The sequence below is a fragment of the Salvelinus sp. IW2-2015 genome, linkage group LG15, assembly GCF_002910315.2.
Source record: "Salvelinus sp. IW2-2015 linkage group LG15, ASM291031v2, whole genome shotgun sequence".
NCBI classification, from domain to species: Eukaryota; Metazoa; Chordata; class Actinopteri; order Salmoniformes; family Salmonidae; genus Salvelinus; species Salvelinus sp. IW2-2015.
In genome coordinates this window covers 45,293,665-45,311,750 of record NC_036855.1, presented here as the reverse complement: position 1 = coordinate 45,311,750, position 18,086 = coordinate 45,293,665, and the positions used below count along the sequence as shown (strand labels likewise).

Here is an 18,086-nt window from a genome sequence, read left to right as displayed (position 1 = left end):
TGCCAGAATATGAGGCAAAACAAGCAACATAATTGCAAAATGTTTTTTTGCTAAAAACGTGGGGCTCAAAACTGACTTGCCTAGTTAAATAAAGGTTCAATTAAAAAATGTATATATAAATGTAATATTCTAAATCGGCTGATGATAGTGATTAAGTTAAGGGTACATTCTATATAACTGTTCTAGATTTTCGATGTGTATGAAAATGTGTTTTTTTTGCAAAACGCTATATATCCATTGTTTAGCTGGAATGGAATGTTTGTATCCTGTATATTTGACTGTGATATGTGGTTGTCTCACCTAGATATCTAAAGATGAATGCACTTACAGATGCCATGTTAATTTGACCCTGTTCGTCACGGCAGGAAAATACCAGCAAATGTGCATTTAATGTGGAAATTACCCACTCTAGAAGTCTTTATAAAGCCTTGTAGTGGTTTAATCATTTCTTTAAACAATATGAGATAATTCACCAACATTTCTGAAAATGAATATATAGCATTTTGGAATGAAACTCTTATGTTTCCCCATCTGAGCTCAGAGTAGATGAGAGATGTAATGTTTGTCTCTGTTGTGTTGAAGCCCAATCAAGCAGGAGAGACCAGCCTCCCCTGTACCCAGCTGTCTGTCCATGAAGAGTGACCGGTCTATGGAACAACCAATAAAGTTTAGAGAGGGAGACTTTTCTACTAAACAAAGGTAAGAAGAACTCATGGGTCATGGTCAGTGAGTTAAACAACACTGTCTCTAGTCATTTCTCCTCTTCCATTTTCCCATTTATTTTTGTTGTTTTCATAATCCATAGGCTAATCCTTTTGTCCATTTTCATAGTCCTAAAACAACTTCTTAAGGCTAGGGGGCAGTATTTTCGTTTTTGGCTAAAAAACGTACCCATTTGAAACTGCCTATTTCTCAGCCCCTGAAACTAGAATATGCATATAATTAGGATAGAAAACACTCTAAAGTTTCCAAAACTGTCAAAATTTTGTCTGTGAGTTAAACAGAACTGATATTGCAGGCTAAAACCTGAGGAAAATCCAATCAGGAAGTGCCTCTGTTTTTGAAACCTCTCTGTTCTTATGCATCCCTATTACCCATTTAAAGGGATATCAACCAGATATTTTGAAAAATTAGCATGAACGACCACATTGCGTAAGTGGATAGGTGGGGGCTCTCAGAGTGAGTTGTGCGCAACAGAGAAAGGCGGCCATTGTTACTCCCGGTCCTAGTGAAGAACCAACAGTCCCGGTTGATATATTATCGAATAGATATTTGAAAAACAACCTGAGGATTGATTATAAAAAACGTTTTACATGTTTGTGTGGACATTATGGATATTATCTGGAATTTTTGTCTGCGTTGTCGTGAACGCCTTTTCCTGTGGATTTCTCAGCATAACACGCGAAACGAACGGAGGTATTTGGATATAAAAATATCTTTATGGTACAAAAGGAACATTTGTTGTCTAACTGGGAGTCGCGTGAGTGAAAACATCTGAAGATCATCAAAGGTAAACAATTAATTTGATTGTTTTTCTGATTTCCGTGACCAAGTTACCTGATGCTAAGTGTACTTCGATCGATAAACTTACACAAACGCTTGTATTGCTTTCGCTGTAAAGCATCATTTCAAAATCTGAGACGACAGGTGGATTAACAAAAGGCTAAGCTGTGTTTTGCAATATTGCACTCATGAATATGAATATTTTCTAGTAATATTATTTGACTGTGGCGCTATGCTATTCAGCGTTGCTGATGACAATTATCCCAGATCCGGGATGGGTGGTTCAGAAAGGTTAACATTCTTAAAATAAAGTGGTGATCCTAATTGACCTAAAACAGGGAATTTTTACGAGGATTAAATGTCAGGAATTATGAAAAACTGAGTTTAAATGTATTTGGCTAAGGTGTATGTAAACTTCCGACTTAAACTGTACGTCCACACCCTCTTAAGCTGTTGTCTTTTGTGAAATGTGTTTTTGTTTCATATGTTATTTTGAAGATGTATAATCTTCTGATACATCCATAATTTATTGTAAACATTGATAGTGATACACAGTCATGTTTGGCCTCATACAGCTAAAATATTTCCATGAAATACTCACAGGTTGTAACAGTAGACAGTGGTAGTTTTGTATGGCTAAAGCTTTATACTGTACAAGGAATGATGGCGAAACCACATAATAAAGAAGATAAATGTATTTACGATCAACTGGTGATTGTTAGGTTTTCCGTAAAGCCACAGGACTGTGCTACTTTCCATCCATTTGTCATGGTGTCGGCCTGTCACCTGAAGTTTCCTTGCAGCCTCCAGCTTTAGTCGATGATACCATACTGACCTCCACTGGCTGTGTATGGTCCATGATCCAGATTGACTTTGCGTGAGTTAAAGGTCCAATGCAGCCATTTTTCATCTCAATATCAAATCATTTATTGGTAACAATTAAGTACCTTCCTGTACTTACACGCAAAGCCTATTTGGAAACAGGGTCCCTACATTTCCCACGTTGAATAGCTTGAAGCCACATGTCTCTTCTCGCAGGCTCTATTTCCCTTTGTGGAAGCATTGCGATCCGTAGGTCAGGATTTTTGACCTGGTTACATGTACATTGAACAACAACTTTTCGGCATGTTTTGTTATTTCTGTATAACAAAAAAAATTAAATAAAATCGACAAAGAAGTTGGCTCTTTTACAATGGGGATGAATGGCAAAGAATGTTAGTTTCCCCCAATTTGTGGGAGTGGTCGAGGGAATTCCTTATTTACGTGCACATCGACTGGGAGTATATGGATCAGAAACAAGAATAAATCAGTGAATCTCAATTCCACATGAGGTTTGGGTGAATTAGAGACGTGTTGGTTATTTGTGTGATCTGTGTGTTAGCAGCTTATCTGGTAGGCCTATTGTTCTCTTGCCATGGTCTCTACGTTCAACACCCAGGAATCTCAAGCATTCAAACATACATAATTCAAGGTAGTTTGCATGCAACTACTGTACACACACACAACTACTAATATTGTCATCAAGGAAAAAGGTATTCTCAAAGAAAAGGGACCAATTGTCATTGCTGTAGTCCTACATGTCTGGCTTACAAGTTCAAATGGGGTATCACATTCCATGCTGCTAGTGCTGATGGGGTGAACCTAATGGCTCATCTTTTGGTAATATATTTATACCAGCATGTTCTAATAGCAGCCTCTCTTTGTGTGTTTGTCTGTACTAGGGCAGAGATCAGTGAGTCCCCATGTCTGCTGGAGGTGACTCTTCCGGCCGCTTCGACCTGGTCTGAGATGCAGAACCTCACTATGACCAGGTCCCTGTGTGCTCCTTATGGAGGGACCAGGGCCCACCTCCTCCTTCACAACCTCTTGGGGGCCTCAGGGGGGCAGACCTGGCTGTGAGCTCTGAACCCCTGCCCCCTCCTCCCCTCCCGGACCAGCCTCCCATGGGCCTTGACTTCTACCCCCCTAGCGATGGCGCCTCAAAATTCCTGGACAACGTCAGCATGGCCATGGACATCAAACCCGTCCACCGATTCATTCCCGACTTCGTCAATAACTTATTCCGCGGCAACAGTATCCGCGGTAGCAGCAGCCCTTCTCCTTACCCCCGCCTCCCTCCCCGCCTGTGACGGAAAAAGATTACCTCAAATCAGGAACCACTAGAGGTGTCCCCTGCTCCCCTCCCCCCTTTCCCTCTCTCCCCGGCTCTTACCTGGACCCATACAGAGGCTCAAGGGGCAGCAAAAAAAAAAAAAAAGAACGTGACGCCATGTTGCTAGGAGCCGAAGCCTTCGAGACCATCTCGGATCACATCTTCCGCTCGGTCATGACCTACAGCGAGCGGGTGGAGGAATACCACCAGCGCTATGCCTATATGAAATCCTGGGCGGGGTTACTGCGCATCCTGGGCTGTGTGGAGCTCTTACTGGGTGCTGCCGTCTTTGCCTGGGCGTGCGCCTACGTGCACAAGGACAACGAGTGGTTCAACATGTTTGGCTACTCCCAGCCACTGATGTTCGGGGGTTTAGCGGGTGGCGTGGCAGCCTTCGGGGGCAGTGGATCGGTTAGCTACACTGGGCCTAAGTCCCCCTTCGTTCTAGTGGTCCTGGGGATGACCATGTACCATCCTCCTAGACTCGTCCTGGTGGCCACTGACTAAGTGTGTGATTAACTTGACCTTGGGGGTGCTCTACATGGCAGCAGGGGTAGTCTACGTCAGGGACACGACCAGAGGTGGGCTATGTAACTACCCCGTCTTCAATAATGGTGTTAACGGGGCGTTTTGCTTCTCAGAGGCCGGCCAGACCGCCGCCATTATCTTCCTGTTTGTTAACATGTTGATCTATTTTGTGGGCGCCGCCGTGTGTCTGAAGCTGTGGCGTCACAAGGCAGGGCTGAGGTGGGATGGGCTGGCACAGGTAGTGAGGGCGGGATGGGATACACACAATTCTTGTGTTATATGACATCCTTTGCCTCACCCTGTCCCATTTGTCTTTTTTGTTCTAAGATGAAAACCAGTGGATTTTCCCTGACAAGGTGAAGTCACTTAGTACAGTAGTAGAAAATATTATAATCCCCAAGGGGAAATGTCACTCTTCATTCCATTAAACTGATCATGCATAATGAAAATGAAGGTTAGAGTCAATTCCATTTCCAGTCAACTCAGGAAGTACTCTGAAATTCCAACTCTTTGAAGCTTTTCAATAAGAATTGGAATGATTTGGTTTACTTTCTGAATTAAATGGAATAGACCCCAACCCTGCTGACAACACAGTAACCATACCTCCCTTCCCCATCCTTCCACAGCTGGGCAGATCCAGGGCCTCAGAGCAGACCTCTCTCCCCACCCTCCAGACGATCCCAGAGGTGTTGGACATATATATATATATATGTATATTATATATATATATATATATATATATATATATATATATTATATATAATATATATATATATCATGCTCCTGCATTTGTTTGTTGTCATTTGTATCTCTGGTTCCTTATGTACTAAGTATTTTATGCATTTTTGTGAAGGGCTCCTTTGGAAAAATATTCTTCGGTCTCAATGGAACTTCCCTGCATAAATAAATGTATGGATCTTTAGTACTAAAGGGTAGCTGACTGTGACCCTCTGCTTCTCACTAAACTATTATCTATCTATGGTTATATGTTGCAGAACTCCAGCCCACCAGGGTCACAGCCACAGTCCTACTGTTTTTCTTTCTCTCTCTCTGCCCAGGAGGTAGAAATTAGTTTCTACATAAAAGCCTACACTGCACCCCTACTACGTAAATGTGCGGATGAGTGTATAAGGGACAAAGAAGCCATTTGAGGCTATTGAAATGCACCCATTGTTGTTGACGACCGTTACTTCCTATTTCCTGTGTCAACAGAGTACCCGACCATCCGTACGGAGGAGGAGAGGGACCAGTACAAGGCTGTGTTCAAAGACCAGTATTCCGAGTACAAGGAGCTGCATGCTGAGGTCCAGGCCATGGCCAAGAGGTTCGACAAGATGGACGAACTGATGAGGAACCTGCCTCCTCAGTACCAGTTGGCTGGAGGGCCGAGACAAAGAGAGAGACACACACACAAGCATGTCACACACACACACACACACTCGCCTGTCACATGCACACATCTCTCACATGTGCTCACACACACACATTTCAAATCCACACACACACACACCGATCATATTAACAAACACAAAGCTACCGTAACATAGCCTAATGCCCATCATAGTGCTTTTTAGCAATGACTCGTTCAAAGTTAAAATATGTTTTCTATCTTTCAGGAGAAGGAACGCATGAATACCGTAGTACTGGAGTACCAGAGGAAGAACGTGGTAAGGGTTTTTAAATCTGCTGGATTTGAGAAATGTGTATAGGAACTGGACACGCTACACCTCCAGAGCTTCAATAATGATCTGTTAAAATAGGTTTTGTTATAGAATATGTTTGTGTAAGATCCCCATTAGAAGTGGTACTGTAGAACCAGTTTGTGTAGGATGGGAGTTCCACATAGTTTCCCTTTCAGCCATACCAATGATGTGCGACAGACTGATAGTAGGTAAAAGCTCTTCTTCTCTCCACTCATTCCTCAGACTTCCTGTTGGTTTTAAGCAAAATCTCTGTCCCATCTACACACACACAAACATCACAGACTAGGAAAGTCGCTCGATCAAAGATCAAATGCAGCTTTTACCACATGAAACTGCAAGACATGATATGGGACTTTTTCCCACTGATGTCTTAGGAGGGTGTTTGTGCGTGTGTTGGTGTGTGGCAGACAGCAAAATGGAGAGTTGGGAGACAGTCCACAAAAGTAAGGATGTCACTCATTCTCCCGTTCCTGTTGTCAGGACCCCACATTCCTGGAGAATAGGGAGCGTTGCGAGTACCTGAAGAACAAACTGTCCCACATAAAACACAAGATCAGCGAATACAACAAGGTCATGGACTGGAACGATGGATTCGTTTAACACATGTTAAAGGAGTCGTTCCATTTTTTTACTATCTCTATTTTTTATGTAAATGGCATCATATAGATGTATCCAGACAAAATTTCACTTGGTTTTGAAAAACTTACCGCACCAGCAAGACTTCGTCATTGCTCATTCTGCAGTATACAGGCCATGGATAAAAATTAACAAAGGCTCCAAAAACACCTAAATATGTCCTTTTAGAAACTGCAAAGCTCTCAGTATAGTGACGCGGGTCTTTAGATGTTTTACATATTAAATTGTATAATTCCTAACTTTATCCACAACATTATATTCAATTTTGTTGTACTCGAGCGATACTTTTCCGTGTGCGAGCATGCACGTGCTTTCTCTTATCACAACAATGAGAACGAGAATGCAAAATGGTCCAACAAAATTGAATTGTTCATTTTTCTACCATAAGCTGCCTCCAATGTAATTTTAGATAATTTGGTAGTACGTCTAACCGGCCTCACAACCGCAGACCACGTGTAACCACGCCAGCCCAGGACTTCCACATCCGGCTTCTTCACCTGTGGGATCGTCTGAGACCAGCTACCCGGACAGCTGATGAAACTGAGGAGTATTTCTAACTTCAATAAACTTCACCCTGTTGTGGGGGAAAACTAATTCTGATTGGCTGGGCCTGGGCCTGGCTCCCAAGTGGGTGGGCCTATGCCATCCGAGGCCCACCCATGGCTGCACCCCTGCCCAGTCATGTGAAATCCATAGATTAGGGCCTAATGAATTTATTTAAACTGACTGATTTGCTTATATGAATTCATAAATTGTTGCATGTTGCATTTATATTTTTGTTCAGTACATTTGAGCTAGAAAATTACATTTAAGGTCAAATATATATTTTTGGAATTTTCATTATATTTATTTCCATGTTTAGAAAATTCCGTTATCCGGAGCAAAGGATCCCAATTTCAAAACATTTTTACAAAAATGGATACCCAGCTAGCACATTTGGTTCCTTGGAAGTTGTAGGAATGTAGCATTTTTGGTTTCCCATTGGTTCTGGGAAAAAAGCCATACGTTTTCTGACTGGTAAAACATATATTTTTCAAACCATCTGAGAACGGAAGTGACATTTTTACCTGTTCTGGAAATGTAAATTTAGGTTGCATGGAGGTTCTGAGAACATTTTACTATTGTTCCCTGAAAGTTTTCCTGGGAGGTTTTAACGGAATTATAGGTTATTTGGAGGCTTTTGAATAACTTCCCTGTTAGCAATGAGCAATCAGGAGGCCAGCGTCCCTCCAGAGCGTTCGCCCATCGCCTCATTCATTTATTCATTGGATGCCATGTCCATTTGAAAAACAGTTTGTGATTTCCAATAAGTATGGGATGAGTTGGACTGCAGGGTGAAGAAAAAGCAGCCAACAAGTGCTCAGCATATGTGGGAACTCCTTCAAGATTGTTGGAAAAGCATTCCAGGTGAATCTGGTTGAGAGAATGCCAAGGGTAAAATACATTGATTTGTTTAGCACTTCTTTTGGTTACTACATGATTCCATATGTGTCATTTCATAGTGTTGATGTCTTCACCATTATTCTACAATGTAGAAAATAGTAAAAAAATAAATAATAATAACTCTGGAATGAGTAGGTGTGTCCAAACCTTTGACTGGTACTGCACCTCTAAGGTGCAGGGTTGAGTAGCCGGGTGGTAGCCGGCTAGTGATGGTTGTTTAACAGTCTGATGGCCTTGAGATAGAGAGACTGAAACAGCTTCTATGTCCCAGCTTCGATGTTCCTGTACTGACCTTGCCTTCTGGATGATTATGGGGTGAACAGGCTGTGGCTCGGGTGGTTGATGACCTTGATGATCATTTGGCCTTCCTGTGACAGCGGATGCTGTAGGTGTCCTAGAGGGCAGGCAGTGTGCTCCCGGTGATGCGTTGGCCAGGCCGTACCACCCTCTGGAGAGCCCTGCGGTTTGGGGCGGTGCAGTTGCTGTACTCGCATCCCTACAAGACCATGGTGCTTACCTACGAAACAGCAAGAGGAACTGCCCCTCCATACCTTCAGTCTATTCTCAAATCCTACACCCCACCCGAGAACTCCATTCTGCCACCTCAGGTCTCTTGGCCCTCCCACCCCTACGGGAGGGCAGCTCCCACTCAGCACAGTCCAAGCTCTTCTCTGTCCTGGCACCCCAATGGTGGAACCAGCTTCCCCCTGAAGCTAGGACAGCAGAGTTTCTGCCCATCTTCTGAAAACATCTAAAACACTACCTCTTCAAACAGTATCTTAAATAATCCTCCTCCTCAAACCCCCCCCCCCCCCCCTCCCCCCCCCCCCCCCCCCCCCCCCCCCCATTTTCTTTGCCTGTGATATGTAGTTGTCCCAACTAGCTATCTTAAGATGAATGCACTAACTGGAAGTCGCTCTGGATAAGAGCGTCCGCTAAATGACTAAAATGTAAAATGTGAATGTAAAAATATGTTTGACCATTGAGGAGGCCACAGTCACCGCCTCCCCCCACGGCAAAAACATAGGTGCTGTCATGGACACCTCACTATCATTTTTTCGGTTGTATTTATTCGCACCAAAGAAAACAAGTGAAAGACAAAACAGCACAAATTTTAAAAAACTGGTAAAAATGTTGTGCAGATGAGGTTGGAAACCCAAAAGGGCTTATATGAAAACACCACAAAATAACAATATATACAGTGGGGCAAAAAAGTATTTAGTCAGCCACCAATTGTGCAAGTTCTTCCACTTAAAAAGATGAGAGAGGCCTGTAATTTTCATCATAGGTACACTTCAACTATGGCAGACATTTTTTTTCCTCATTTTGTCTGTCATAGTTGAAGTGTACCTATGATGAAAATTACAGGCCTCTCTCATCTTTTTAAGTGGGAAAACTTGCACAATTGGTGGCTGACTAAATACTTTTTTGCCCCACTGTAATTATCAAGTGTGAATGAGAGACGTGAATGAAATGTGTGCAGCCTGCGCAAATAACAAAGCAAAGCTCATGCTTTTAATGCAATTTTTTTTTTAATCATCATTAGAGTCGCATCATGCAGCCTTAGAATGTATTAAAAATCTAAACATATAGCCGTTTGTATCACAACTAAAGTTGCATGAGTATCTCTAAATTAAGCATATAGCCAGATCAGGGCCTAACATAAGGACTTAGTGTATGCTATTCTGTTCTTCTGAAATAGACTACATTTTCTTCATATCATGTTTTTTTTAGACCTGTCTAAAATAAATAATGGATTTATTGTGATGGTGTACTATAGGCTATATTACATGGATTTATTCGACTTTTTAAAATGTAGATGTTCCAAAGGTCTGCATCATTGGCTTGCAGGCTATGCGTGGAAACCAGGAGATGCTAAATATGTTTGTGTTAATTAACTGTCAATGACTGTGAGACCGGCAGTTATTTGCTTGACAATCACTGGCTGACAAAATGTCATGACCGCCACAGCCCTAGGTGCACCATTCCATTCCTCTGCACCAGTGAGAGCTTTTTCCAGCCAGGCTCCTATAGAGCAGCGGTCTGATATTGGCAACACTCTGGTGTGATGCCTATGAGGGTCTCTAACGAAATTAAAATAACCAGACAGGTAACTGGAGGCAGGGTCATGTATAACTTTAAAACCATCAACAGTTTGATCTGCACTACCCGTGATCAACTGGAAGCCAGTTCAGTGATTTGGACAAATGTCCATCCTAGGGCTGAGCTTGAGTATAATTCTCATTAGTTTGTTTTGGGCCCGTTTGAAGTTTGTATTTCAGATTTACCCCTGAACCATGAGATGCAAGCATAGTCATTGCAGCACTACATCAAAATGTTTCCAGGGTCCTCATAGTCTCTGTATCCATGAACTTGGTTACCCTTGCCAGGAACTTTGTCCTGGAGTGAACCTTCCCAATGACATTCAGAGCCATGAGCTGACCTGTCATGTGTTGGTCCAGTTCACATCCCAAGTATGTAACAGAGTGTTTTTCCTTCACTGCCACACTACTACACTTAACTGAAGTTGTAAGAGTTTCTCACTTTGTGTTTTTAACCAAACAGGATAGATTCTGTCTTGCCTAAATGCAGAGACAGTTTGTTATCGGTTAACCACTTACTGACTTTAGTCAGTTCACTGCTTAGGGTCTTTTTCATTTATATATTTTTATTTAACTAGGAAAGTCAGTTACGAACAAATTCTTATTTGCAATGAAGGCATACCACGGCCAAACCCTCCCCTAAGCCGGATGACGCTGAGCCAATTGTGGGCCGCCCTATGGGACTCCCGATCACGGCTGGTTGTGATACAGCCCTGGATCGAACCCGGGTCTGTAATGACGCCTCTAGCACTGCAATGCAGTGTCTTAGACCACTGCGTCACTCAGGATGCCTTTTCAATGGTCTCCTTATTCTTATATGATACCAAGAGGGCAGAATCATTCACATACTGGAACAGAGGGCATGAACAGGCAGAATCCATGTAATTTATGTAGAGCAAAAAAAGCAAAGACACCAAAATGCTCCCCTGGGGGACACCACAGTTTATCTCCTTTGCATCAGACAGTTTCCCGCCCACATCCACCCTTTGGACCCTATCAGTTAGGTATGACGTCACCCATAATAAGGAGTTGGTGCAAAAACCAATTGCGTTCAGTTGGTAGGCCTACAATAAAATATATATGGTTCACAGTATCAAATTATTTTGTAGGTCAAGCATGACCATACCACAGAAGTTGTCCTTGTCAATTTCTTGCTTGATAAATCTGTCAAGTATAGTTAACACGTTTCGGTAGAATAGGATTGTCTAAAACCAGACTGAATGTACTTTATGATCATGATATATGATGATATCAATATATATCAATTATCATAAATAAAAACTTTTTTAAATAAAACAAATGACATCATCAAAAGACTACATTTTTTGCACATATTTAGACCCATTTACAAGCTGATCTATTTAAATCCTCTCAGGCTATCCCAACCAAAACCTAGGCTGCACAGAGGGAAACTAACATAACAGAAAAAGTAGAATTGGTGCTGGATGCAACAGTGTATTGTGTGTAACTATATCGATTATAATTTAAATGTTATACACCTGAATGCCACCTACCGGTTTGATTGAATATGGTCCGTCATTTTTGTTGAAAGTGAAGTTTGTCATAACAATGACTTGTTTACATAGATTTCACTATTTGAACGCATGCAATTGTCACTGATAATGGTAAATAAACTCAAACTAAAAGAAAACTATCTTGAAGAGGAAAACGGAACTTCTAAACTGTACCCTCCGGTACTCCGGAGGAAAATGGTAAAGTCTAAAAGAGATCCTTGGGACGTCCCAAACATTCCATTTAGCACTAACGGAAAATAGCAGGCAACGATTCGTCAGCTCCCCATGTCAGAAGAAGCCTTTGTGCTTTTGCAAATCAGTCTGGATTAGCGTCACGACGGCAACATTGGCGCCCCTGCTGCAGCATTAAGACTTCTGGTTTTCCGATTTTGCCTTCAAAATAAAAGTCTGCGACAAAACGATATACGAAAATGCTGTTACAAAATTATAACTACATGGGGGGAAATCTAAACTAAAGATAATTACTACTTTTTGTAAGATAAATAATAATAGTATATTGAGAAATGGTTGGATCTGAAGTAAAGGAAAGTTAAGAGCATAATATTTGACAGACCCTACTGATCTAGCACTAGAGTCTATATATGGTTCTATTTCATAGGGGACTTGAGGTCTAAATACCCAGCAACACTTTCCACTGCACCCATTCCATTGGTCCCAATAAAACACTGGAAGCCTATAAACTATATATTGGCTTATAGAGAGAACTATTCAATGTTCTGATGTAAATGTGGTGTTGGGAATACTCAGTAGTGTCTGTAGAATCTATATACGGTGTTATTTCATGGAGGACTTAGGTCTAAATACCCAGTGACACATTCTACTCCACCCATTCCATTCACTGCAATGCAACACACTATAGGCCTATAAATTACATATTGGCTTTGAGAGAAAAATATATAAAAGTAAAAAGTAAAAGTGGGGTTGGAATTACTCAGTAGGATCTGTAGAAGTAAGTGGTAAATAAGCCTGGTTTAGTGGTAAGCCTGAACCCTCCAATATTTGCCTCATCTGACAAAACTCACTTCAGTGTATTTCGATGTCAAGCTCTCCAGTTACATGCTGCTCATCTGATTCAGTTTTCATCTGATAAATCTCTACCACAACTTTCTTTCTCTAAGTGGTTGTAGGGTCATTCCACGAAATGAGTTCCTTTTGATATTTTAAGTAGAAATTGTGGACCAATATTGAATTTTAAACTCCTGTTAAATTAAATGAAGTGCCCTTTAATATAGTCCAGATGGAGAATTCAATATTCAGCATTTTGACATGTCCTTCTGCCAACCCTGTGTCACTTCTAGGAAGATTTTAACCCACTTAATCCCCAAAATGTCTCTAAGTTTCACCATCATTGTAAAGCCCTAGTTATTTTGTTGCTTGACAAAGTAATTCCTGAAGATAATTATTTATTTCATGTGATTAATTTAAGTCTGACCCTCATTTTATGGTCAAGCCTGTTGTGAACTGAACTCTCGTATTAATATGGTGAAACTATTCCTTTTTAAAATATTTATTTCAATACAAACATTGAACATCTAATAGTCAAATCATAGAGTAAAATCAGGTGATCTGGTTATACTCTTTTTGCCCATTTTCTGGTGTTTTGTGGTGGAAAACTGAGCGGGTCGAGCATAACATGTCAACTCTGTTACCTGTAGATAGACAGGATAGACATTTTTCAACAAGAAAGATGTTTTAGTGAAGCTTGCTTTCAATGCCACTTCCTGCTGCACACAACAAGCTTCCATTCCCCCTGTCTCAATGGGATTTATGGGTGATTTAAGAACAAATCGTCAACCCTGTTACTTTATTTGGCACTTGGAACAAATTCTTATTTACAATGACGACCTATCCAATACATCAATAAGCACCATAAACAACAATTACACAATACATATCTATATATACATCAATTACACAATACTTGAAAAGCAAACACAAAACACAAAGAGCAAAACACACAATCATAAGAAACAAATACATACTTCAGTAAAAAGGCCCTCTAACATGAGCTTAAAGTAAAGTGTTTTAAGTAAATCTGCTATCAGTTTTTTGCGCAAGCCCTAGAGGCACCAAATCCACCAGCTTTAAAGACTAAGATCATTCCACATGAAAAGCACAAAAAAACTGAAAGCTGATTTACTGGTAACACTTTACATTAAGTTGCTCCTATTACTATGTAACTAACATAATAGTTACGTAGGTTTTACTATGTTATTCAGTGGACCATCCCCCTCAGTGAAATGTTATGAACAACAAAATTGTGAAACACTTAAAAAGTTATCCTTTGTAGATAAAACTATACTAAATATATTCATATGTCACCAAATAATTGATTAAAACACACTGTTTTGCAATGAAGGTCTATAGTAACTTCACTCTCTGGGGTAGCACCATTGTGTAGCTGGAGGACAGCTATCTTCTGTCCTCCTCTGGGTACATTGACTTCAATACAAAACCTAGGAGGCTCATAGGCCTCACCCCATTCCATTGACCTACACGGTAATTATGACCACTTCCGGAGAACGACCTCCAACCAATCAAAGCTTTTTCAGTATGAACTGACATGTTGTCCATCCAATCATAGCATTAGAATCAGAGAATATACCTAGTGTATTGTATTGCGGTTGTCCGCAGAGCATTGTCGGGGGGGGGGGTTCTATGTGTTGAGAAGCTTGGTGAGTTGGTAACATTGTTGGATAGAGATTGAAAAGTGATAGTTGAGCATTTTTGGGATAATATTCAATTCAAATCAGTTTCTTCAAATTACAGGAGACGGAGGAGGTAGATTATAAATCGTTTTCTTGGTTTTATAACTTTATTTGTGTGTACAGTTAGGCAATTTATTTCAATTTGCCTTGCTAACTTCGAGCTACCAGCTCGAGTGTGCACCTTTCACCACCAATGCTATCGCAAATGTTGATGACTTTTTGTTGAAGAACGCCTTTAATTCTCTGGGGTACACGGAAAAGGTGTGAATTAAAAGTGAGGGTCGACCTCTACCTGAGATCAGTTTCATGAAGAAGGATGAAAAGGTGAGGGTGTTCAATACCAATTTGTTTCAAAAGTTTAGCTGGTTAAGAGGGAGCCTTTAATCAAGCCACCTGTATTGCTGTCCTTGCCTGCTTTTTGGAAGTGACCTGAAGAACATTGATCGTTCAGCTAAACGGCAAAACAAAAGCATCGAGCATATAAATGCCCACATCAGATTCAAGCTTCTGAAAAAAAGCCACATCAATCATGACTAAGGTCTGCGAATTCAAACTGCGCAACACAACGAGAAAGTAAGAAGAAACAGAGATGTTCTCAAGCGACTAAACAACACCACTGCGTTTTTGGGCATGCAATAATTGGCTTTTAGAAGACAAGAGGGAAAGTTCCTCTAACAAGTGGAACTACAAGGAGTTTGCAGAGGTAATTGCACATTATGATACTTCACTTGCTGAACATATGGAACTTTTTTCTCTCTTTTCTGGGATGTCGAAAATCAATTCAGAATGATTTGATAGCTTCCATCGCATCACCCATTAAAAGTTATATTAAAGTGAGAGGTAGATGCAGCGCATTTTTTTCACACGCACTCAAGTAGGATTTCCACTTTCCTCCGGTATTTATTTAGCAAAGATGATAACGAGTAATCAGTCCGGATAGACACAAGCAAAAACTCATTACAAACAGTACCATTCAAAAGTTTGGACACACCTACTCATTCAAAGTTTTTTTTTTTTTTTTTACTATTTTCTACATTGTAGAATAATAGTGAAGACATCAAAACTATGAAATAACACATATGGGATCATGTAGTAACCAAAAAAGTGTTAAACAAATCAAAACATATTTTAGATTTTAGATTCTTCAAAGTAGCCAACCAGTTTCATGAGGAAGTCACCTGAAATGTATTTCAATTAACAGGTGTGTCTTGTTAAAAGTTCATTTGTGGAATTTCTTTCCTTCTTAATGCATTTGAGTCCATCAGCAGTGTTGGCAAGGTAAGGATGGTATACAGAAGTTAGCCCTATTTGGTAAAAGAACAAGTCCATATTACGGCAAGAACAGCTCAAATAAGCAAAGAGAAACGACAGTCCATCATTACTTTAAGACATGAAGGTCAGTCAATCCGGAAAATATCAAGAACTTTTGAAAGTTTCAGTTGCAAAAAACATCAAGCGCTATGATGAAATAAATGCTTCACAGAATTCAAGTAAGAGACTGTGAGAGTTACAAACTACACACCAGTCAGAGTTATACCTAAACTACATCTTTAATAATAATAATAATAATAAGCTTTAGCATTTGACTTTCAACAATTCACTATTTCTAATGAACCGTTGAGAAGTCATTACAGAAAAATACAAAGATCTTTTAAAGCCAAGATACACCCCTGTCAACTTACATGATGAACCACAGATCTTAGGAACTGTTCACAAAGAAATACTTTTTCATGAGAAAGGAGTATCCCTTTGCCAGATAACATTCGCTATTAATTATCGTTGAGTTTGGTCCCTCAGACGAGGTTCTAATCTCGTTCCTGGTACTTCATAGTACAAAAACACCAACTCATCCAATGGCATATATCAATTATCAACTCTAGATACTCCCATCTCAAGTAAACTCCCTCTTGACCCCACTCCTGGACAAGCTCACTGAGGGGAGTGAGCCTCTAGGTCATACACTATCCCAGGATAAGTGTAAGATCAGAGAGGACATACAATGTTTCCAGACACTGCCATACACCTCCCCCCAATGGGAAAAGGAGGGAGTGACTGGCGCACAGACATTGTGGAGACAAGTAATTGGTTCCCCATTAATCACGCCATCCCTTCACATGGTTTAAGAATAGGTAAAGACACATTCACATATGAAGACAATGTTCCATTCTGTCCTCTTCCCTTTCTGATATTCTGCATAGCACCAGGGACATGTGAAAGACAAGCCTGACCTCTCCCCTCTCTGGGCCCCAAGTGACTGAGCCCTAGCTGAGGGAAAAGTGCAACTGCCAACACTATAGTCCAAAAGGATACATTCTAATGACAAGTATCTCACATAAGCATATTATGCAAATAAAACATCTTAATTATCTATGTTACCGAACTAATTCTGATTCATCCGCCACAAGACACATCAACAACTGTTCAGAGGAGACTACGTGAATCAAGCCTTCATTGTCAAATTTCTGCAAAGAAACCACTACTAAAGGACACCAATAATAAGAAGAGACTTTCTTGGGCCAAGAAACACGAGCAATGGACATTAGACCAGTGGAAATTTGTCATTTTCAACTGCCGTGTCTTTGAGACGCAGAGTAGATGAAAGGATGATCTCTGCATGTGTGGATCCCACTGTGAAGCATGGAGGTGTGATGGTGTGAGGGCACTTTGCTGGTGACACTTGTCAGTGATTTATTTAGAATTCAAGGCACACTCAACAAGCATGGCTACTAGAGCATTCTGCAGTGATACCCATCCCATCTGGTTTGCGCTTAGTGGGACTATCATTTGTTTTTCAACAGGACTATGACCAAACACACCTCCAGGCTGTGTAAGGGCTATTTTATCAATAAGGCGAGTGATGGAGTGCTGCATCAAATGACCTGGACTCCACAATCAACCAACTTCAACCTAATTGAGATGGTTTGGGATGAGTTGGACCGCAGAGTGAAGGAAAAGCAGCGAACAAGTGCTCAGCATATGTGGGAACACCTTCAAGACTGTTGGAAAAGCATTCCAGTTTTTTCAGTTTTTTAAAACCTTGTGATTAGGAAAACTGGTCCCTTATACCCCTCATTGTAACGCTTCTCGTGGGCTGAAGGAAGAGTGGACCAAGGTGCAGCGTTTAAAGTGTTCATGATTTAATTTTAAAAAAACAAATCGAACAAAAACAACAAACAGGAGAACGAACGCGAAACAGTTCTGTCTGGTGCAGACACAAAAACAGAAAACAACTACCCACAAAACACAGGTGGGAAAAGGCTACCTAAGTATGGTTCTCAGAGACAACGATAGACAGCTGCCTCTGAGAACCACACCCGGCCAAACACATAGAAATAGAAAACATAGAACAAAAACATAGAATGCCCACCCCAACTCACGCCCTGACCAAACCAAAATAGAGACATAAAAAAGGAACTAAGGTCAGGGCGTGACACTTATAAAACCTTTTTACAACTGATTAATCACTGTCATACCTTATAGGGTCCAGAGTTTTCCTGGTTAGGTTAACAGATAAGGAAAAATTGCCCCATCGCTCTGGGACCTATGATGGCACCAGTCTGCTTGCAGTTGTCAGTTATCGTCAGGTATGTGGATGATCAGGGCTTTATTCAGGAACGTTTCTTGGGCTACTTTGATGTGTCAAGTCGGTGAGATGCGTAGTCTGTGTTTAACTTCATGGACAAACTTGTTGTTCAAACCTATGATGGCGCAGCTGTAATGGAATGTATCTGCTATTTGTATTTCCAGCTAAGTTCCCTCCTGTTGCCTGATTTTAA

At 40.8% G+C, this 18,086-nt stretch overlaps 1 pseudogene; it reads left to right on the top strand.

Moving 5' to 3' along the window:
• Positions 1–3,245: 3,245 nt before the first annotated feature.
• On the top strand, positions 3,246–6,486 carry LOC111974387 (MARVEL domain-containing protein 2-like; annotated as a pseudogene).
• Positions 6,487–18,086: the final 11,600 nt, after the last annotated feature.